Raw genomic sequence first — 25,488 nt, forward strand, 5'->3', positions numbered from 1 at the left:
CTATGGTAGAGAAAAAGAAGATGAAGTTTACTTGCATAAAATTAAAATGACATGAAATGATATGGTGTAATCACCTCTAGATATAAAAAACTAGAAAACAAAAGGAATAGATCAAAACATGGAGCAAGATGGAGAAAAAGCTTTAGGAAAAGTTCTTACCCTTGGATTACTTACAAACCCTATTTCATAAGTTAGTACACAAATGAGTTCTATAAGTTATCTATGAGAATGGAGGATCAAGAAGGTGATGAGTAGGTAGTTTCTAGATATATGAATGGCCTTAAATTCTCTATCCAAGATGAACTGGGCATGCATCATCTTAACAGTATGGAGGAAGCCTACCAATTAGTTGTAAAGGCTAAAGAAAAGAAGAATCAACAATAAAATCGGAGGAATAGAGGAGGAAGTAGGGTTCCCTCAACACTATTTCAAGGAGATTCTAACTATGGTTGAGGAGAATCCTCCCAAGGATTCAAAAGAAATATAGATTCCAGGCAAAATCTTGCAAAACAAGAAAGAGGTAAGGGAATTCAGTGAGGACGAGGTTATGGTAGCAGAAGAGGATGGGAAAATCAATGGAGGCCCTTTACATATTTTAGATGTGGAGAAGAAAGACATAGAGCCTTTAAATTCTCAAATTATAACATGCTAGAAATAAATGAAGGGAGACAACCTAGAGTGAACTTGTCTCAACTAGAAGAGGAGGAGCAAGAAGTTTCACAATATGTGGGAGAAACTCTCATGATGAGAAGATCAATCATCATCCCAAAAAAAAATGAAGTTCCTACAAAGAACTTTGACAATTCATAGCTCCAGGCCAACATTTTTAGAATTAGATGCAATTTAGGTGGAAATATATGTCAAAGTATTTTTGATGGGGGTAGTTGTGAGAATATGGTATGTAGAGAAATGGTAGATAAATTAAATTTACAATGTGAGAAGCACCCTCATGCTTATTGTATTGCATGGTTTAAGAAAGGAAATGAAGTAACAACTGATAAAAGATGTTAGGAAATTTTTATAAGGATGAGATATGGTGTGATGTTATCCCTATGGATGCTTGTCATATGTTTTTGGGAACCCCATGGTAGTATGATAGGAAGGTCATGCATGATGGGGAGAAAAATACTCATACAATTTGGAAGGATGGTTCTAAAGTGGTTCTGTTGCAGCTTGAGGATGAAACGAATAATGAAGCCATGTTTTCTACAAGATAAGTTATCAAAGAAATGAAAGTATCATGTTGTTGTTATGAACTAGTACTAAAAAGAGGAGAAAAACAAGAAACTTTTGTGCCACCTAAGGTAATGAAGGTATTGGAGAAGTTTGTTGATGTTTCTCTTGATGAACTACCTGATGGTCTCCCACCCAAAAGAGATATTCAACATCATATTGATCTTATTCCTAGAGAAACTCTACCTAATCAAGTAGCCTATCAATTGAATCCAACACAAAATGCAGAGTTGAATAATCAAGTGACAAAACTGATGCAAAAGGGTCTAGTCAAGGAAAGCACAAGTCTGTGTGTAGTACCTGCATTGTTGACTCCAAAGAAGGATGGAACATAGAGGATGTGCACTGATAGTAGAGAAATCAATAAGATTACCATTAAGTACTGGATTCTTGTTCCTCAAATAGAGGACATGATGGATGAAGTAGTGGGGACTAAGTACTTCAGAAAGATTGATCTCTAAAGTGGCTACCACCAAATTCACATTCGAGAGGGAGATGAATGGAAGACAACATTTAAGATAAGATATGGTTTGTATGAATGGATGGTTATGCCTTTTGGGATTTTGAACACACCAATCACATTTATGCAGTTGATGAATACAGTATTGTGACCTTACATTGGTAAGTTTTTTGTAGTTTACTTTGATCATATTCTAATCTATAGTAGAAGCAAGGAAGAACACTTACAAAACCTGAGGATCATCTTGAGTGTTATAAGGAAGGAGAAGCTCTTTGAAAACTTGAAGAAGTGTAGGTTCATGCAAACTAATTTGACCTTTTTGGGCTTTGTCATTTCTCAAGTTGGTGTTCAAATGGATCCAAAAAAGGTAAGAGAAATCCTAGAATGGACCAGTACTTCTAGTATAATAGGAGTACAAAGTTTTCATGGGTTGGAAACTTTCTACTAAAATTTTATCCAAAATTTTAGTACTATCGTAGCACCCATAATAGACTATACCAGAGGAAGGGAATTCACATGGACAATAGATGTTGAAGAGAGTTTTAAATTCTTGAAGAAAAAGGTAATTGAAGCTCCTATATTGACACTTCCAAATTTTGACAATGTTTTTGAAGCAGAGTGTAGCGCTTCACATGTTGGGATAGGCATTATTCTTAGCCAAGTAGGTAATCATGTGGCCTTCTTTAGCGATAAATTGAATGAAGTAAGAAAGAATTATTCCACCTATGATCTCAAGTTTTATGCAATTATTCAAGCATTAAGATATTAGAGGCACTACCTAGTCCCACATGATTTTGTTCTATTTATTGATCATATTGCTCTGAAATATCTCAACACACAAAAGAAGTTGAATAGTCGACATGTCAAGTGGGTATCTTTCTTATAGGGATATACATTTATCCTTCAACATAAGTCTGGAAAATAAAATTAGGTTATTGATGCCTTGAGTAGGTGTGCTACACTATTAACCACAATGGAAACTGAGGTCATTAGTTTTGATGCTATTAAAGCCTTGTGTGAAAATGATGATGATTTTTGGGAAATTATAGAAAAACTAAAGGCTTCATCATTTAGTAAGTTGGATCATGTGAAAGGTGACTATTTTATATAGGATGGTTACCTCTTTAAGGGTAAACAACTATATATACTAGGCAGATACATTGGCGAAAACATTATTAAAGAATTTCATAGTGGTGGACTAACTGGACACTTTGGAAATGAAAAAACAATAAAATCAGTTGAAGATAAGTATTATTGGCCAAAAATAAAGAGGGACGTCACTAAATATGTGGCAAGGTGCAAAAGTTTTCAAGTTGCTAAAGGACATTCACAAAATATAGGATTATACATACCTTTACCAGTACCCATCGAACCATGCACTGACTTGAGTATGGATTTTGTATTGGGTCTCCCACAAACTCAGTGAGGTAATGATTCTATTTTTGTATCTGTTGATTGATTTTCAAAAATGGTCCACTTTATTTCTTGTAAAAAGACCAATGATGCAACTAGAGTAGCAAAACTATTCTTCTCAAAATATGTTTGTTTAGGCCTTCCAAAGACCATTACCTCTAATAGAGACACTAAGTTCTTGAGCCTTTTTTGGAGGACTATCTAGAGGAAATTAGGAACACAATTACTATTTAGTAGTTCTTATCATCCTCAAACTAATGGACAAATAGAGGTAGCCAATCAGAATTTGGGAAATCTGTTACGCTGCATTGTGGGGGAGAAGCCTAAATAGTGGGACTTGGCATTGCCCTAGGTAGAATTTTCCTATAATAGTTTTGTTAAAAAATCCACCAAAAAATCTCCATTTCAAATTGTCTATCATCAAAACCCTCAAGGTGTTCTAGATCTTGTGTCACTTCCTTTGGGAGATAGAAATAGTGATGATGGAACTTCCTTTGTTGAACATCTTCACCAGCTCCAACAAGATGTCAAATGGAAGTTACAGGATAGTAATGCGAGTTACAAGATTGTTGCAAATGCTACTTAGAGACAAAAAATATTTGTTTTTGGTGACTTGGTGATGGTTTACTTGAGGATTGAATGATTTTCTTATAGGCACATATCATAAATTGAAGAAGAAAAATATTAGGCCTTGCAAAATCATCAAAAAGATTAATGATATTGTTTATGAGGTCAGCTTACTAGAAAATCTTGGCATTTTCCCTATTTTTAGTTTTTCTAATTTATACACATTCCATGGAGATGTTCCCAATATAAATGATGGCTAGGAAGTGAATTAGCAACATCGCCTCCCCCATAAGAAGAAGGAAAAGATTTCCAAAAATTTTGACAAGCATATTACCTCCACAAGGCATGGCCACATAACAGATACCTGATACAGTGGAATGAGTTGCCTAAAACAAAAAGTACATAGTTATCTAAGTGGGAAATAATGTAGTTAGATCCAATAAAATTGCCGCAATTTATAGACAGCCACTTGCAGGAGCTGCATTTCTTTCAAGAAGGGGAGAATGATGCATCAACTTTTGGGAGTCATAACTTTTGACTCAAATATGGAATTTGGCGGAAATTTTATAAGCAGTTGCATGAGGAGGATTTATTTGGATTTTTGATAGATTTTAGCTTGATTGGTGGTTGTTTCAACATTTTTTTAAGAGCCTAAAATATCATCTTCACCTCCCAAATTGGGTTTTTGTGCTTTTTTCCAATTTTTTAAAAAGTTTCTTTTTTGTAATAAATCTAAAATCATAATCTTGATTTCATAGATTAGTTGATAATTCATCTTGACTTAGTTGGGTGCTTTTTCTGGGAAAAATTGAGATTCATAGGATGGCTTTTGAAAATTAGCAAAAATGGAAAAAAAAAAATTCTCATATATCTTCTAAATATGGTAATTTTTGAAATTGTAGTAAGTATTCATTCTCTTTCATTGCAAGGTAGAGTAGGAGTTGGAAAAATTGAAAGAAGAATTTGGCATTCTAAAAAAAATATGTTCTGTCATTTTCTAAGTCATTGTTGTGAAGGGTTTGGGCTACATCACATGTCGGCTTGAAAAATGTTTTACCTCATAATCTATTCGATTTCTAATTTTTATGTAAAATTTTCATTTCTTGTTCTTTATTGTTTTCTAATGCTTGACATTAGTGTCACTTGGTTTGTATTTTGTTTGTTAAACACTATGTAAGTCAACACTTATATGCTTGAATCTTTTTTGGCCATTGTTGACCCTGGCTCATATAAAAAATACTCAATGACCATAAAATTACTCAGCTCCTATAGAGATTGGTACATACTTTCTTATGTGCATGACTCAACCTATATAGAGTAGCTCAGTCATAGTGATGACCTTCTAACTTTGCCTTGTAAATGACTAAGTGGTCAACACTAATAGACAATAATGGTTAGAGATACCAACAATATTAACTATTTTGTATATCTTATTGCTTGGTCTTCATTGTAGACTAAATAAAAATATTAAATTGTAGTTTATTGTCCAAATATAATAGACTTATTGAATGTTAACATTTGAAATGTAAAACACCATAAAACATTCAAACACAAGTTCAACACTATGATTTAATGTGGAAACCCAATTTGGAAAAAACTACGAGCAACATGTCACCACTTTTTCACTCTTCTAAAGTGAGCCCTGTTAGGAGCCAACCCTATCAAATGTTACAATACACATTGTTAAATATGACCTTGTTAAAGCTTTTAATCACCCTATTAGGAGTGGCCTTGTCAGAGGATTTTATAACATTTTATTAGAATGTCACCTAGTTAAAGGATTTACATAGACTTGTTAAGTCCTTAATGATTGTTAGGTCAACCTTTTATTTAAAGGATTTCAATACAAGATATTTACAATTATTAGAAAGAAAATAGTAGGGTTTCATCTATATGATTACAACTCACTTTGTAGTTTTAGATATTTGTTTAGTTCATGTGTTGAATCCCCGATAAGTCTACCTTGTCATCTATGTCCTTGATTTTTTTGGCAACCCTTCAAGAATTCACCCTTCTCTTCATAAAAAACTTAAGACTTATTCTTAGATTTTCTTATCAACCTCAGCATTTTTGCTCCATCTAAATGGAAATCTTTCAAACATGTACATCTTCTTTATTCATCTCCTTGTGCTCTCTCTTTCAATTTGCCTTTGTGCCTCCTTAAATAGATAATTCTAGTCCCTTTTCATTTCCACAATCACTAAAGATCTTAGGTTCTATTATTTGATTCAAAAAATTTATTGTATCTATTCATCTCCATTTCTTTTCTATAAACTTCTTACAATATCCATTCATTAAATATCTTACCTAATCCTTTCATTCAATTAAATGATCCAACATGTCAATCCTTATCTTCAACATGCTTTCCACATCACAATAAATCAATTGAGTTGGTTGGAAATCATTATTTCTTGTAATTAATTAAAATGCTATTCCTTGGCCAACACTAAGCTCTGTCACTTGATCATCACTAAATTTCTTGATCACTATAGAGACTCTAGCTTAGCATCAAGACTGTCACTCAATCGATACTAATGCTCAGTCAAAATTGAATTTTCCTGCCACTTATAGTATCTTGATTGACACTAGTGTCACTCAACATATATACTTGAAAATTTCTTATTCTTTTTCGTAGTTTCTCAATCAAGCTTATACAAATTGTCAGTCTCTTCACATGTCTTCATAATATATACAATCAAATTATCTTTTCAAACTGTGAAGTTAATCAAATGTCCATTGTAGCTTCCTTTTTACAACTCAACATTTTCTCAAGGTGTTTTTGTTATAAGAAAGTTCTCAAATCTTCTTCATAAATCAAATAGATATGACATTTATATCAGTTAGTAACATGCCCCATCAATATATTTGACATCAATGACAATGTAACAATTGTTTCAATTGTAGTTTCCAACAATCTCCCTCTTTGGTATTGATGGAAACACCTCAAAACATCTCAAATTTATTATTGTATGAATAAAAACTCCCTCTTTGTGACCATGCAATCCTGAAGGGTTCACTACCATGCGTAAACAATATCCTTAGCATCATTCTAATTCCCATACATGCAATTACAAATAACCCCTCTAAGTTCTGAGTTCAGACTCCCTCTATCATGTATATTTATTCTTGTTCATTTTTGTAAACTCTCCCTCTTATCTCTTGGATACAATATCTTCCCTCTTCCTCTTTAGTACTTCTATCCTTATTTAGTACTTCTCTCCCTCTTTGATAGCAATGCCAAAGATAGTATCTCTCTTGGCTTCATTTCCTTCATACATCTTGATAATGTAGATAAGTACATGTCAATGCTGAATTTTTTCATCTATATATGATTGATCTATTATGTTATTCTTCTACTTCTTTACTTTACTTCACTACCTTACACACCTCCTAAAGTAGAGCTATCTGCAACAATGTATAATATATTTTGATTAGCACTTTTGATGTAGTGCCTCTTTTCACCTTAAGTGGCATTTCTTAGGGAAAACACCCCTAGTTTACCTCTAAGATATTCATGAGAATATTTAGGTAAGGATTTAGTGAATATTTCATAAATTCGTTCTTTGGTGTGTACATATTCTAACTTTACTTCTTTGTCTTGAACTTTTTCTCTCAAGTAATGATATTTGATAACAATATGAATTGTCTTTGTGGGCATAACAAGATTATTTGATATGTTGATAACACTTATGTAATCACAATAGATAACCACTGGATCTATAATCTTTTCCTTCATCCATTTTAGTAATTGTTTCATCCACATAATGTTTAAATAATTCCCTAAAACTACCACTTACTCATCTTCATGTATTGATTGGGAAATACAATTCTATTTCTTTCTTGTCCACAACACCAATTCCTTTCCTAGAAAGAATGCACCTCTACTAGTTCCTTTCCTGTCATCAATATTTCTTGCCTAATCAGGGTCAGTAAATACCTTTAGTTAAAATATATCACTCCTCTTGTAATAATATCCATAATCTTCTATAGCTTTCATATATCTCAATATCCTTTTCATTTACATAATATGGTTCTCCTTAATATTTTTTGAAAATCTAGCAACTATCCCAATAGCTAATGTGATGCAGGAGCAACCTAGGTTGCACTAATAACCTACATATTTTTTGCTTTTTTAGTTTCTACCAAGTTTGCAGTGGCTACCAAGTTCCTTTGGTTGCTGAGTGTTAGTTTGTAGTGATTGATTAGGAAAGTACTATACATCATAAATTCTTTGGGATTTGAGTCAGTGCCCTAAAAAAATAATTTCAAGCCATGGCTGATGTTGTGGTTGACATGTGGTCGACATATGGATGACATGTTGTAAACCTAAACTAGCATAAAAATACTTGTATAAAAGGGCTTAGGGTTAGGGATTGTTTCATTAGTTGTGATGCAAAAATTTGTTCTTGCGGTAGTATTGAGTTTTAAGGGATTATAGATTGTAATTAGGCTGTAATTACCAGATCGTAATAATATTAGACTTTCTATTTGGTGGACATAGCCTAGGGATTTGGTGAACCACATTAAATCTTGGTGTCTTTTGTTCTTTTCTATGTGATCTATTATTTTTTGATATTGTTTATATTTGCATGTAATTGTTATTTATGTCCATGGTTTAATCCTAACAAGTGGTATCAGAGTGATGTTATTTTTTAGTTAGCCTCTATAGGAAAGTCTCATGGTTGTGTGGGAGTCTCACAATTGAGTAGGAGTGATCGAAAAAGAGCGTAAGCTGAGGGTTGACAAGTTTAATGGGTAGAACTTCTAGTTATGGAAGATGCAAATGGAAGACTATCTTTATCAGAAGGATTTATGGAAGCCGTTGGAAGGAAAAAACAAGAATCAAGGATCTATGTCAAATGACCAGTAGGACCTTTTAGATAGAAAGGCACTTGAAAGCATTCAATTATTTCTAGCACCATCAATGGCATTTAATATTACAAAAGTGAAGACAATGAAAGAGTTGATGAAAACCCTAGCAATACTGTATGAAAAGCCCTCCACTTAAAACAAGGTATTTCTCATGAAGCATTTATTTAATATAAAAATGGTAGAAGGTGGATCTGTTATAGATTATTTAAATGATTTTAATACTATTACTAGTTAGTTATCTTCTATGGGTATCAATTTTGATGAAGAAATTAGGGCTCTCTTGATTTTGTGTTCTTTTCCTAAAAGCTGGAATGGCTTGGTAATGGTTGTGAATAATTCTATTCCTAGATCTAGTACCCTAAAATATGATGATGTAATTGGTGTTATTTTGAGTGAGGAAACTCGTAGGAAATCCTTAGTCGATCTACATCTAGAATTTCTTTAAATGCACAAAATTGAGGTAGAACGACTGGGAGAGGAAGTAATTTTAGAAATCATGGAAAATCAAGAGGAAAGTCAAAGGGGAGGAGGTCTCAATCAAGAGGACCAAATGACTACTGGTATTGTGGGAAACCAGGGCACAAAAAGAAAGATTGTTGGAATTGAAAGAAAAATGAAGGAGATAAACTAGATGGAGACAAGAAGGAAAATGTGGTAAGTAAAAAATCAAAAGAGGATACTTTGCTTATGTCTTTAGAAAGTGTTGATGATTTATGAGTTCTAGATTCTAGTGCTTCATTCCATGCTACATCTCATAGAGGTTATTTCATTGATTATGTCCAAGGGGATTTTGGACTTGTTTATTTGGGGGATAATGAACCCTATCAAATTGTTAGAAAGGGAAAAGTTAATATTAAGTTGTACAATGGGAATCATTGGCTACTATATGAGGTAAGACATGTTCCAAGACTGAGTAGGAATTTAATTTTAGTAGGGAAACTCAATGATAAGGGTTGTGTAGTTACTTCTAATGATAAAAATTGGAAGCTTACAAAAGGTTCCCTTGTATCAGAAAAAGGTGTGAAAGTAGGCACCTTATATCTTTGTACAGGTCATATTTTTCCTTCTACTCTAATTGTTTCAGAGAAAAATGAATGTTTAGGAATAGTTGTGGCTGTTGAGTAGGGAGAACAAATAATTTCCATAAATTCTAGTATAGGTTGTCGAACAATAGACTTGGGCACATGAGTGAGAAAGGTATGAAATCAATTAATTCAAAGAAAGTGTTACTAGGTCTAAAATGTGTTAATATGAATTTATGTGAAAGTTGTGTGTATGGAAAATAAAAGAGAGTGAGTTCTGTAAATACTGGGAAGGAAAACAAAAAGGAGAAATTAGAGCTTGTGCATACAGATGTATGGGGACCAACTCAAGTATCTTCCCTTGGTGGCTCTCATTATTATGTTACATTTATTGATTATACAACTAGAAAAGTATGGATTTATTTCCTTAGATAGGATTCTAATGTATTTCAAACTTTTAAGAAATGGAAATGCTTGGTTGAAAATGAGACAAGTAAGAAATTAAAATGTCTCAGATCTGATAATGGTGGTCAGTATTGCAATCATGAATTTGAATATTATTGCTCCACTAATGGTATTTGTAGATAGAAAACTATTCCAAGGTCTCCACAAAAAAATGGAGTGGCTAAATGCATGAACAGGACTATAATGGAGCGCACAAGGAGCACGAGCTTACATGCTAGGTTCCCCTTACACATGTGGGCATAGGCTATCAATACTATTGTATATTTTATTAATAGAGGTCCCTATACTCCTTTGGGTTGTGGTATTCTAGAGGAAGCATGAACTAGTAAGAAGGTGAGTTATTCTTTTCTCAAGACCTTCAGTTGTGAAGCATTTTCTCACATAGATTCTAAAAATAGAACCAAGCTAGAAGTTAAGTCAAAGAAATCTATATTTGTTAGATATGGCATTAATGAATTTGGTTATAAGCTTTGGGATTTTGAAAATCATAAAATCATAAGAAGTAGGGATGTCATATTCAATGAGAAAGTGTTGTACAAAGATCTGTTGCAGCAACATGAGAAGAAAGAAGATGATTATGTAGTGTTGGATTATACTCCAAAAGATGATGTTCCTGCCATTCCTCATGATGTGAAACAATTGAAACAACAAATACCACACACACCAGTGCATGTTAGATGGTCAGCAAGGCAAATTAGACCTCCAGAAAGATTTTCTCCCTCTTTGTAATCTATTTTACTTACTGATGTTTGTGAACCTGAATTTTATGATGAAGCAGTGGAGATGGATACTAAGATTCAGTGGGAGTCTACAATCAAAGGCAAAATGGACTCTTTGCTGGAGAATAAGACATGAGACTTATGCAAGTTTCCTATCGATAAAAGAGTTTTAAAAAATAAGTGGATTTACAAGTTAAAAGAATAGGATGGAGGTACGAAAATATTTAAAGTCAGGTTATTTGTAAAAGGATTTGCACACAAAAAAGGAATCAATTTTGATGAGATATTTTCTCCTGTTGTTAAAATGACTTCTATCCATACTGTTTTAAGTATTGTGGCTACTGAAGATTTGTATTTAGAGAAATTTGATGTAAAAATATCCTTCCTTCATGGTGATTTCAATGAAGAGATATATATGGCTCAGCCATAAGGATCTGAGGTCACAAGTAAGAAGAGCTTAGTGTGCAAATTGAAGAAAAGTTTATATGGCTTGAAGCAAGCACCTCGGCAATGGTATCAAAAATTTGACAATTTTATACATGAGCACAGTTACACTAGGTGTTATTCAAATCATTATGTCTACTTTAAGATGTTAGATGATCATAGCTACATTATTTTATGTTTATATGTTGATGATATGCTTGTAGCTAGGTCTAACATGGATCATATTAAAGTGTTGAAATGCCAATTAGCACATGCATTTTCTATGAAGGATTTGGGGGTAGCAAAACAAATCCTTGTTATGAAGATTTGTAGAGATAGGAAGAATATGAAATTGATGCTATCTCAGGCTAATTATGTTGAGAAGGTGTCACAACATTTCTCTATGGAGAATGTTAAAGTTGTTAGCACACCTTTACTTGGTCATTTGAAGTTAACTGAGGAGATGTGTCCAAGACACAAGAAGAGGATGATAAGATGTCCAAGCTACCCTATGCTTTAGCTGTAGGAAGCTTGATGTATGCTATGGTATGTACTAGGCCAGCTATTGCAGATGCAAGGGGAGTCATTAGCAGGTATATGAGTCATCCAAGAATTGAGCATTGGAATGCAGTCAAATGGATTCTCAGATATTTAAGAGAAACATCCAATAAGTGTTTACACTTTGGGGGCTCTACTACTAATTTATAGAGCTATGTTGACTCAGATTTGGGAGGGGATATTGATACTAGGTAGAGTACTACAAGTTATGTCTTTATTGTTGGTGAGGCAGTCATGCGCTAGGTTTCTAGGTTACAAAAGGTTAATGCTTTATCCATTACAGAAGTAGAGTATGTTGCTACTATAGAGGAAACCAAGGGGATTATATGGCTTTAGTTCTTCTTGGAAGAATTGGGACATCCACAGAAGGATACTTATTTGCATCTAGATAGTCAGGGTGCCTTTCATCTTATGAAGAATTCAGCTCTACATTCAAAGACAAAACACATATAGTTGCGATACCATTTTATTTGATCAATTTTTGAGGATGGACAGCCAAAGTTGGACAAGATACATACAAATGAAAATCCAACAGATTTTTTTACAAAGGTAGTAACAAGGGAGAAAAAAAACTCCTCTTTAGCTTCAATTGATCTTCTAGACTACACATGAATAAAAAAATAGTAGAGTCTAGGGTGGTTTGATCTAATGGGAGCCCCATGTGGTAGTGGTATTGCTATAGGATTAGTCTCCAAATGGAAGATTTTTGTCTAGTGTGGATTCTAATCAGTCCCCAAGTGGGAGATTATTAGTTTGTGGTGACTGATCAAGAAAGTACTGTACATCATAAATTCTTTGGGGTTAAGGGTAGTGCCTTGAAAAAAAATTGGGCCATGGCTGATGTTGTGGCCAACATGTGCCTAACATATGGCCAACATGTTCTCACCCTAAAGCGGCATAAAAATACTTGTATAAAAGTGCTTAGGGTTAGGGATTGTTTCATTAATTGTGATGCAAAAATTGGTTCTTGCAGTGGTATTGAGCTATAAGGGATTATGGATTGTAATTAGGTTGTAATTGTTGGATCATAATAATATCATACTTGCTATTTGCTGGAGGTAGCCTAGGGATTGGGTGAACCATGTTAAATCTTAGTATCTTGTGTTCTTTTCTGTGTGATCTAGATTATTTTCTAATATTGGATATATTTGGATGTAATTGTTATTTTAGTCTGTGGTTTAGTCCTAATATTGAGTTCCTTTGGTTACCAAGTTCCTGAGGTTACCAACTTCCTTTGGTTGCTGAGTTCCTTTGGTTGCTAAGTTGTTGAGGCTTTCAAGTTCTCCTAGATGTCAATTTCACATTGTTGCTGAGTTCATGAGGTTACCAAGTTCCTTTTGTTGCCAAGTTCCTAAGGCTACCAAGTTCTCTTGGATGTCAAGTTCATGTGGTTTCTAAGTTCATTTGGATGTCAAGTGCAAGTATTTCATGGAGTCTTCATTTTTTGAGTTGTCTATGTGCAATTTCTAGCTAAGGTCAACCTTTGCATTTAATTTTGTGATAGATAACTGTAATGAGCTAACTTGTGGCCTATCATAGCATCTATTATGAGAGTTTATTTTTCTATAATTGCAATAAGCTGACTTATGGCCATGCATACATATTTAAGAGGTCTTGGTCTAAGTCTCAGGCATAGATCTTAGAGAGGATAGAAAGGATGTGAAATTTGATCATTGAACATTGGAATTGAATTGATACATGTGGTCACAACCCAGAAGGCCTTACAGATGGGCATGTAATTGATCATTAATGAATATATGAATGAAAGCATTTTATTTCTCTATCTCCCAAGTTGTTTGTATTTGTTGTTATTTTTGCTGTGTTGACTTTGTACAAGTGATTTCGATAGCTGGGTCTACCCTTGGCCCTAGTTTTTCTTTCTTCCCTACATCATAATGTAATGTTGGGTCTACTTTGAACAACATATTGCAATTTTCTAATAATTGACACTTATAGTGCTTGGTTCACATAACCAAATTCACCAATTTTAGATAACTTATGTCCTGTAGACATAGGTGTGCTCATTGGTCTTGATTTTTCCATTTCAAAAATATTTAGTATCTCCTTGATATATTTAGACTTAGTAAATGAAAATACTAGATTCCATTTGGTATACTTGTAAATCAAGAAAAAAATTAATTTCAGAAAACATTTTCATTTCAAACTCCTTCATTTCATCCAAAAATTATTTGCATAATGTTTGTTTTCCTCTAAATACATTGTCATCAACAAAGATTTAAGATAGCAGTGTCTCATTGTTCTTACCAATATTCAAGTATAGATTATTGTTATCATTTTTCCTTTCAAAACCAATCTTTACTAGGTAATTATGAGGTCTTTCATACCATGCTCTTGGAGCTTGTTCCAATAGATATAGAGCTTTGTGCAATTTACATACCATATTATTCTTGTGTGGGTCCAAAAATCCTTCAGTCTGTTATATGTATACTTCTTCCTTGAGTATACCATTCAAAAATGCAAATTTGACATCCATCCAATATACCATAAAGTTTTTGTAGGGTGAGTATGCAAGTAGAGTTTTGACTCCTTCCAATCTTACTAAAGGAGAAAAAGTTTCTAGAAAGTCAAGTCCTTCTTGAGCATATCCTTTGTCTACCAATCTTTTGTTGTTCTATGTAACTTCACCTTTTTCATTTAGTTTATTTCTATGAACCCATTTTGTTCGAATAATATTTTTTCCTTCAGTCTAGGAACTAGGGTCCAAGTGTTTTTATTCTCAATTTGTTCAATTTCTTCATTTATTTCATAAATCTAATCTTCATTATCTAGTACATCTTCCACTAGTTTGGGTTCAAATTCATAAAGTAAGCATGTTACTAGATTCTCCATCTCCAATATTTATTAATGTTTAGGATGTCTTCTTACATACTTAGCTAGAACATGTGGTCTCCTCTATTCTTCAATTGGTTCATCTTGAAAACTAATCTGAGGCTCATTATCTCTTTCTTGTCCAAGTTCAAGTTTAGGTTCATCATGCTTGGCATTATCTACCTGATGGTCAGCATTTTCTATCTGTGACTCAGCATCTTCAATGTGGTGCTTGGCACCCAGTATTTGCTACCTGACAACATGTTGTAGTGCCTCAGCATTCCCTATCTACTAGGAAACCATAAATTTGTTTTCCTATTTGGTAGGAGTTCTTGGAGCACCATTATCCACATATATGAATGTAGTGTAATATTTGGGTTCTTTCTTAGATTCATCGTCATTTCTTTCTACAGATTCATCAACTTTAACATTTGCACTCTCCACAACTTTATTAGTGTTACAATTTAAACACGTATAAGCTTTGCTCTTGGTGGAGTATCCTAGGAATATACATTCATCACTCTTAGCATCAAGTTTTCCATTTCTATTATCTTTAAATATGTAGAATTTTCTTCCAAATATTTTGAACTATTTTACATTAGGAGTATATCATACCATAGTTTGAAATGTGTAGCATTTGTACCTTTCTTGACTTGCACTCTGTTCAATGTATAGACTGACGTACTAACAAATTCTTGCTGATATTTTTTTGATAAATTCTTCTCCTTGGTCAATTTTCTAGCACACTATATGATTGATGTGTTTCTCCTTTTAGGTACTCCATTCTGATGAGGGGTCCTTGGTGTTTACATATGTCTCTTAATTTATCTATCATTGTATAATGTATTGAAGTCATTGGAAATGAATTCACCACCTCTACCAGATCTCAGAAACTTCAAACTCTTCCTTGTTTATTTTTCAACTCTAGCTAAGTATGACTTAAATAACTAAAAAGCATCATATTTATCTTTGAGAAACATCACACTCATCATCCTTGAGTAATCATCAAAAAAATTAATAAAATATTTATCTCCACACTAGATTTGAACACCAATAGGTCCACAAAGGTCAGTTTGAAGCAATTTTAGAATATCACTGGATGTGTATGTTGTGCTCTTGAAACTAAACTTTGTCATTTTTTCCAATTGACATTGTTTACACATAGAATTGTTAGGATTCTTTAGTTTTTGCAACACTTTTACTTTCTTCATTTTACTAATGTTCACCAAATTGTCAAAATTTACATGACATAAACTTTTGTGCCATAACCAAACATCTTATTGTGCAAACACACATGTCTCACCAAATAAATCTAGATAGAACAAGTTACCTCTTGTCTGATCACCACTTCCAATTATCTTTCCATAAACATCATATATCTTGGTCATCCTGTGATGGAATTCAACTCTATATCCTGATTTGTTTAATTGTGAAACACTCAACATATTATAGTTAAGTCCTTCCACCTAGTAAACATTGTCACACTTGATTTTGTCATTCAATTGAATAGTCCCTTTAACTTTCACAATACATGGAATCTCATTACCAAATTTTAACACAACCACCCTTGTATGGTCCAATTTCCTCAAATTTGTTTCTATCACCAATCATATGATTAGAGAAACCACTATTAATTATCCATTAGTCACATTTTTCACATAAGAAATTAAAGTAGTTTTGTAATTTTCATTAGAATCTTATTTCATAGAAACATAGACAACTTCACAAACATTACTTTTAGATTTAGGCTGAATTTCTTCTTCAACAATGTAACATGATTACTTACCTTTTTCATCCTTGTTCTTCTTGTAATCTCATTCATCTCTCCTTCCTTTGTACTTGCTTTCCTTTCTCTCATCTTTGTCTTCCTTGTTAGGCCATCTTGCAAAAATATGACCAACCTTGATGCATGAAAAAAAATATAGGTAGTTTACCTTTATATTTACCTCTGCCTCTTCCAAATATTTTTGCAATAAGTGCTTCAAGTTTAACAATTTCATCATCAAATGTGTCATTGTTACTCTTTACATGCTTTCCTTTTCTTTTGCTAAGAACCAATTGTGACTTAAAAGCATATTCAATGGTATTTGGTGTGTAATTATCAAAATTAGACATCTCAAAAGTAGTAAGTCTACCAATCACACCTTCCAAAGTCAATTTATTACCTAGAGTGCATCTCAACTCTTGTATTGCAGATACCCTAATGACATATACATGAAGTAGAGTTATCAATACCTTTTTTATTATTGTTTCATCTTTAATATTTCCATTTGCACCTCAAATAGCATTGGCGACATCCTTGACTCTTGTATAATATTGTACTATATTCTCAGTTCTTTCATTCTCATAACATCAAATTTACCTCTTAGGCTCTCTAATTTGGCTCTTAAGACATTGTCATCTCCTCCATTTATGGTCTTCAATTTGTCCCACATATATTATGCACTGCCACAATATTTTATGTCATTGAACTCAACATAGTTTAGGGCTAAAGAAATCTCCAACATTGCTTGATTATGTTCTTTCTTTTCTTTAAATTATTGAGCAGTCAAAGGAATAGTTGTTATCTTCACATATTCATTGTCCACAAAGTTTATTGTAGTATCAATAATACTAGATATGTGTAGCCTCATCATTGTTTTCTATGTAGGAAAGTTCTCCTTGTTCAGCTTTGGTACCTCCCTTTTATGAGTCATGATCTTTAGCTTTGAATACATTCAAACTTCTCTTTATAATTTCCAATTGCTTTGATACCAATTGTTAGAATGTTTAGAATAACTAAAAGGGGGGGGGGGGGGGATGAATTAGTTATTCAAAGTCCATTAGCACCAACTGAAAAATCAAACACTTAAACATTAACCATAATTTATATCCCTCACCTTGGTCTCTACTATAGATTGAATAACAATTTTAACTTGTAGTTTACTATCTTTATGTAAAAAAATTTGTTGAATGTAAACATTTGAAATGTAAAACACCATAAAAAATTCAACAAAAGTTTGAGACTACGATTTAATGTGGAAGTTCAATTTGAGAAAAAACCACTAGCAACATGCCACCACTTTTTGACTCTTTTGAAGCGAGCCCTATTAGGTGACAAACCTATTAAATGTTACAAATATACACTGTTAAATGTGACCTTGTTAAAGGATTTAATCACCCGATTAGGAGTGGCCTTGTTAGAGGACTTAAGAACATTCCATTAGAATGTCACCCAGTTAAAGGATTCACATGGAATTGTTATGTCCTTAATGACTTTTAGGTCAAGCTTTGATTAAAAGGGTTTCCATACTAACTGCTTACAATGATTAGAAAGAAAACAATAGGTTTTGATCTATATAATCACAACTCACTTCGCAATTTTAGATCTCTATTCAGTTCATGTGTTGAATCTCTGATAAGCCTTCCTTGTCATCTCTATACTCAATTTGCTTGGCAACCCTTCAAGCTTTCACCCTTCTCCTCATAAAAAACTTAAGCCTTCTTCTTAAATTTCTTTATTAACATTAGTAAATTTGTCCCATCTAACTAGAAATCTTTCAAACATACACATCTTCTCTATTTGTCTCTTCGTGCTCTCTCTTTCAGTTCGCCTCTATGCCTACTTAAATAGATAATTCTAGTCCTTTTTTGTTTCCACAATCACCATAGATCTTAGGGTTTATGACCTAATTCAATAGATTCCCTATATCTATTTATCTACATTTCTTTTCTAGAGACTTCTTACAAAATCCATTCATTAGGTATCTTACCTAATCCTCTCCTTGAATTAAAAGTTCCAATGTGTCAATCCTTATCTTCAACATGCTTTCCTTATCCCGATAAATCATTTGAGTTGGTCTGAAATCATAATTTCTGGCAATCAATTAAAATTTTATTCCTCGGCCAACAATAAGTTTTGACACTTAGTCATCACTAAGTTTCTTAGTCTCTATAGAGCTTCTAGCTTGGTATCAACATTTTCACTTAATCAATACTGATGCTTGGTCAATATTGATGCTTAGTCAATACTATTTTTTCTTGCCACTCACAGTAGCTTGATTGACACTAGCATAAACCAATATATACTTCAAAACTTTTTAATTTTTTTCTCAGATTCTTGGTCAAGCTTATGCAATCTATCACTCTCTTCACATTCTTCATATTATAAACAACCAAATTATCTTGTCAAGGTCTAAATAATCAAATGTTCATTGTAGTTTCCTTTTCTTAGCTTGACCTTTTCTCTATAAGTTGGGAGGTTTTTTTTATGAGAAAGTTCTCACATCCTCTTCATCAATCAAATAGATATGACATTTAGATCAGGTAGCAACATGCCTCATCAATAGATTTGACATCAATGCCAGCATAACAATCATTTCAATTGTAGTTTCCAACAATACATTGATATTTTATGCATGTATGTGTGTGTGTGTGTGTGTGTGTGTGTGTGTGTATGTATGTATGTATGTATGTATGTATGTATGTATGTATGTATATGTATATATGTATATATGTATATATATGTATATATGTATATATGTATATATGTGTATATATGTATATATGTATATATGTATATATGTATATATATGTATATAGATATATATATGTATATATGTATATATATGTGTGCGTGTGTGTGTATATATGTATATACATATGTATATGTATATGTATATATATGTGCATATATACATGCCTATGACATGGGTGAACCCACAATAGTGGGTTACACTTTTTTAGAGGAAGAAATTCATCCAAAATCATGAAAGACAAATTTTTGGCCAGAAAACTCTCAATAGAAATTAATCATATAGATTCAATAGAAACTATAAAAGTTTCGATTGTAATAACTTTTGAAGGTAATTTCAATCAAAATTAATTAAACAAAAAAATGGGTCCTAAATAGTTTCTATAGAAACTATCTAGGCACAAAAAAATGGCCTTTAGTTTCTATCAAAACTAAATACAAATAGTTTCTATTGAAACTATCTAAAAACTTTCGATAGAAAGTTAATTTCTATCGAAACTACCAAACTAGATGTATTTTACAAAGTCTATAATATTTGCAGTTGTTTTCATGGCTTTCAGGCTCAATCGCTAGGTCCAGATGGAGCACTAAAGACATCATTTTTGCATGACACAAGTACTCAAAATGAGCTTTCTAATGAATATGGATTTGATGCATTTTGATTTTCTTAAGTGTACATTTTTTTACATGAATTGAATAGAGGTTCGTTATAAAAAAATAAAAACCTATATATTGAACATTTAGGGAAAAGTAGTAACTAAGAGAACAAAAAAATTTAAAATTGACTATGGTCTCCATATTCGATTCCTCTTTCAATAAAAAAAGAAAAAAAAAATTTGAAATTGGGTAAATGTATAATAAGTTACATGTGTCAAAAGTCATGTATGTCCAAATTAGTGCTAGGTCAACTTTAGGCTCTTATAAAATTTGAAATAATAAGGATAAATACATAAAATCAACCCCATTTTTGTTATGGGTGTTAACAAACTAAATTCAAAAGAATCACATTGATATCCATTGTAGAAAAAAAGTTATGTGTGTCAAAAATAATGTCACTTTTTAAAAATTGGGTTTTTGATAACATACTAATTTTCATGGGAGAAAAATTAATTCAAAGAAATAAGTTCAAAAAAAAGTTATATATATTTAGAATCTACACAAAAAATTCTAAAAGACTCTAATTTACATCATCTTCAAATTCCTAACCATTAAGCATCTGAAAGTGAAAGTTTTCTTGAAAAATCATAGTTTAGTATTAGTTTAGGCATATATGTGTATAATATATTTTTTAGGACATAGACATATATATTTATATATCTAAATTTATATATATTTTACATTTCTCATTATATATATATATATATATATATATATATATATATATATATATATATATATATATACGTGTATATTTATATTAAAAAAAATTTTAAAATCCAAAATATTCTTAAAAAATTAAATTATTTAAAAGCTAAAACAATGTACATATTTTGATAGTCAGTGAGATATTGTCAGGCTCTAATTGAAACTCCCATGATTCACAGTGCAAGTGATTGTAGGGATTTTAGAGATTTTAAATTTAACACAACAAATTTTAATCAAAATTAAATAGTAATTTTGATCAAAAGTCCCTTTTGATTGAAAGTGCCCTATTTTGATACTTTCATTTGAAAGAAAGGAACCTTTGATTAAAAAAAATGGGGATTTCTATCAATCCGCCAAATGAAAATTTAATTTCTACATGTTCTTTTGAGTGTTTCTTCCTTCAAAAATGTGTAATCCACTATTTTGGGTTCAATTGTTTTATGGTGGGATATATTTATATTCTATTGTAGAATAGGAAATTTAATCTTTCTTCTTATTTAACAAAGGTACTAACCTTTCTCCAAAGAAAAATGCTCCTCAACTAGTATTTTTTTTCTATCATCCACTTTTCTTGCTCAGACAGCATTAGTATAAACATACAATGTGAAATCATTAGATTAATCATAACATTAACCAAGTTTTAATGTTCCTTTCAAATGTATGAAAATATTTTTACTATTTCAAAATGTGCATCTTTAAGATGTGCTTGATATCTTGCTACAATTCTAATCATATTAGCAATATATAGTCTTGTATAAGTCAAATATTGTAAGCCACTAAAAAATGGTTTGTACTATACTTGTGTAGAATTAGGTGAGTCATCCTTGTTAGAAAAATTGAATCCTATAACCATGTGGTTTTTAATTATCCATGTCAGATCTTACAAAAAAAAAAAATAAGATACTCAATCTAAGATAGAAAAATATAATATTTAGTCTAATGTTATTTTTAACCCAAAAATGTATTTCATCTTTAACCAATCATAAACATGTCAAATTCATTTTTTATCTCATTAGAAAAAAATCATTACTTGTCTCATCATTTTGATGAAAAATAATATAATCAATAACTACTTCAATTATAAATAAACCATCAAAATTAGTTCTCAAATACATGTTACTATTTGCATTACCTTTCTTAAATCCCAAGCTCAATGAGTTTTAATTCAATGTTGTATACCAAGCTCTGGATACTTTCATTATCCATATAATGACTTATTTAGCTTGTATACCACATATTTCTCTTTACTTAATGTAAATCCATCATATTGTTTAATATAGACTTCTACCTCAAGTTTTCTATTCAAGAAAGCTAACTAAGCATCCATCTAACAGACTTTGAATTTTTATTTATTTATAAGATAAAAAACATTTTACAACATCTTATCTTTCTATAGGCACAAATTTTACTTCAAAATATATTCCTTCGTATTGTGAACAGCCTTTACATACCAATATTTCTTTGTTCTTCACAACTTCACCTTACTTATTCAATTTATTCTAAAATATATATTTCGTACCTATAACATTCTTATCTTTAGGCTAGTGACTAATTCTCATACATTTTTCTTCTCAAATTGTTCAAGATCTTCTTTCATTGCATTTATCCAAAATTCATCCATGCATGTTTTGTCAATAGTCTTAGATTCAATATTTGAAAGAAAAAAAATTTCATCTCTTACCTATCCTCTTTTCATTAATTGTCTTCTAGCATCACCAAAGATATGATTATTAGGATGGTACCTTGCAACATGCATAGGTGTTCTTCTCTCTTCTCTAGGTTTTTCAATATGTTCCTATATTCCACCATCCATTTCAAAGAACAACTCTTGCTCTATATTATAATTTTTCACTATTCTTTGACTTGTACTAGCTTGATTTTAATCATCATCTAAATCATATTCAAATGTTCTTTCCTAAAGCTGAAATCTCTCATCAATTCTAACATTTTCACTTTTGACAATCTTCTTTAGTCTTAGAATATAATATATATCAGCTTTACTCTTATTTGAATATCTAAGGAATATGCCTCCATCACATCTAGGACCAAATTTCCCTAACTCATTTTCTCTTTTGATATAACATATCCTCCACAAAAATTTAAAATATGCAATAGTAGGTATATGACAAAAAAAGAGCTTATAAGGTGTTTTTCCTTACCTAATTTTAACTTTATTCATATTGTATATTACAAAATCAATGTCTTGTATCCAATGTACTATTGGAAATGTAAGGATAACCTAGGTGAGTGAGAGGGAGGGGCTGAATCAAGAACCAAAGAAACTTTTAACTCAATTTACCAATTAATCCTTCATAAGCTATTTTAATCTAATTGCATACATGAAATACTGAAAGTAATAAAACATTCATAGTACTTCACACAATATTTGGTAACCCAAAAACCTTCAAAATAGAAAGAAAATTTGGGTTGGGGATTATGCCCACAAGCTTTAGTACTATATTATTAAGTTAGCCTGTTAAAGCTTACAATTGATCACTTCTAGTGATATGCCTTGTTAGGAGCAATAAAGACTATTAGGTCCACCTTGTGAAAGGATTTATACAATACAATTAAGTATGCATTGGCTAGGAGATTTTTCATAGAACTATTAAGTCCACCTTGGATTTGATTGATACACTTGCTAGGATGATTCAGTGGTTGATCTCTAATCTGCAACTAGGTTTACTGAATGAGATTACTTTGATGTAAATTGATCACCTTGTTGTGATAGATAAGACTCTTCTTTTCCATATAGTACTTGCAGCCTTCATCTTCTAATTCACACTCTTTTGCATCACAGAAATATATTACATGTATACCAATTCAATCAATTACCTTTAGGAGTGGGCTACAACACCAAATTTAATAATATTCACTAGGTCATCTCACTACTGAAACTTAGGTTCTAAAGACCACTCGAGTGATGTTCTGACACTTGGCAACATTGTCAACTTGGCAAGCTCTGGCACTCATTTAACACTAGTGCATGGTCTACATTCATCACTTAGGAGCTAGTTAGCACTAGGTGACTCAACGAACATTAAAGAACTTGATAGACACTGAAGGGCTCAGTTGACACTACAACTTGGTCAACACTGCCTTCCTTCTATTTGGTTATCATGTCTAGCTTGGTAGACATCGATAATCTTGGTTAACACTATAGATCTCAGTTAACTTTATTCCTCACATGGTTTACACTGATGAGCTCGGTAGACTCTACGAAGCTCGGCTTGCACTACTTTCTGGTTGTGGATCTCAGTAGACTCTGTGAAGCTTAGCTTACACTACATTCTATCTCTAAAGCTCGATAGACTCTTCTTTCTACATGTGGAGCTCAGTAGAAATGTAATCAAACTAATTAAGTATTTAGTCACTAATTGAAAAATGATTTTACCATAATGTCAACATGTACATGCGATACCTTACCTTTTATGTAACATCACTCTAGATGCTTCACTCATTATTATTTCTCTTCTTTTTGTTATACCATTCTTCTATGGTGTCATAGGTGTTGAAACTTGCATGTTAATACCATTATTCACAAAATGCAAAAAAAAATTGAAGTAAACTCTTCGCCTTTATCATACCCCCAACATTTTATTCTTACACATGATTCATTCTCAACGTTTTCCTTGAATTTCTTGAACTTATTAAAAGCTGTAGATTTTTCTATTAAGAAAACAACCCACAACATTCCCATGAAATAATTAATGAAAAGAATGAAATACATGTCAGTATAGAAAGTTATAGTCATTATAGGTTCACAAAAATTGTGTGAACAATCTCCAACTTTTTTGAATTAATAAATGTATTTTTCTTGGAAAAGTGTTCTTTTGTTTAACTATCACACATCCCTTACATGTCATGTTAGCATGTTTCACAATCTTAGCTAAATCTTTGAAAAGATTAGAATTGTTCATCATTACTATATTATCAAAGCTTATGTAACAAAATATTCTATCTGATAGCCAATTGTCATCAATCTTTGCAACAAGATAACTAATCTCATCAATTGTTTTCCTTTTGCCACCCATGATGTAGGGACTTTCAAGAGAAAGAAGAACCAAATATCCAATAAATAAAATGAAAAAAAGAAAAGTTCATGAATAAGGGGATTTCATGACACATCATAATAAAAGAGGGCCAAATCAATGAGCCATTGCTCAAAAGTATTCAAATTAACATTCCTTGTAATAATTGTGAATAGAAATTTTAATACATTTTGTAATTTTATCATTATTCCATACTACATTATGATTATAGATCACAATATTTTTCTATTCTATCAACAATATAGTTCTCGTCATGATATATACAAGTAACCATACATTAAGAAAATAAAAAAAGTGTGTTAATATTAATAAGAAATAAAGTTTTGATGCTACAAATATGGGTATACTTTCTTTTTAGATGATTAATTATATTTAGGGAATTGCATTTCAACTATAACTTTGTAAATCCATTGGAGAATACCATCACGAGACCAATGCAACTGTGTAAGTGTCGACATAGTTTTTGTCTAGAAACCCAGAGTGGGGCACAACAAGAGACAAACCTACCATTACGATCACAAATCACTCCCCCACAATCACTTCCAAGATTTGAATTTTAATTATAGTGTTGCTTTCATTAATTTTTGGTATTTATTTATCATTTGATTTTTTTATTTTTATTTTGTATGTTGGTGGTTGTGAGTAGATAGAAAAATATATTTGTTTGTACTTCTAGATTATATTATGCAATTACAAATATATTCACATAATATTATTAGCTCACATAATTATAGTTTATTACTATTATTAGATTAATGTGTATTATATAATTGGTGATTGAGTGATACCTCTATTTATTTTTATAGTTTTCTTCTTACATTTAAGGAGGTCCTCTCTCATTTGACAAATTAAAAATTTAGAAATTTGTAGTAAAGTATATCACTTTTTTTTTTTTCTAAATGATTAAATGTTTGTGACTCTTATTTTATTTATTCCATTTTTTTAAATAATAATTACTAGCTACACATTCTAAATACTATAGTCCAAGTTAGACTAT

This window comes from Cupressus sempervirens, chromosome 5 (assembly GCF_028749045.1).
Source record: "Cupressus sempervirens isolate cs-2001-9-10 chromosome 5, ASM2874904v1, whole genome shotgun sequence".
In the NCBI taxonomy this organism is placed as follows: domain Eukaryota; kingdom Viridiplantae; phylum Streptophyta; class Pinopsida; order Cupressales; family Cupressaceae; genus Cupressus; species Cupressus sempervirens.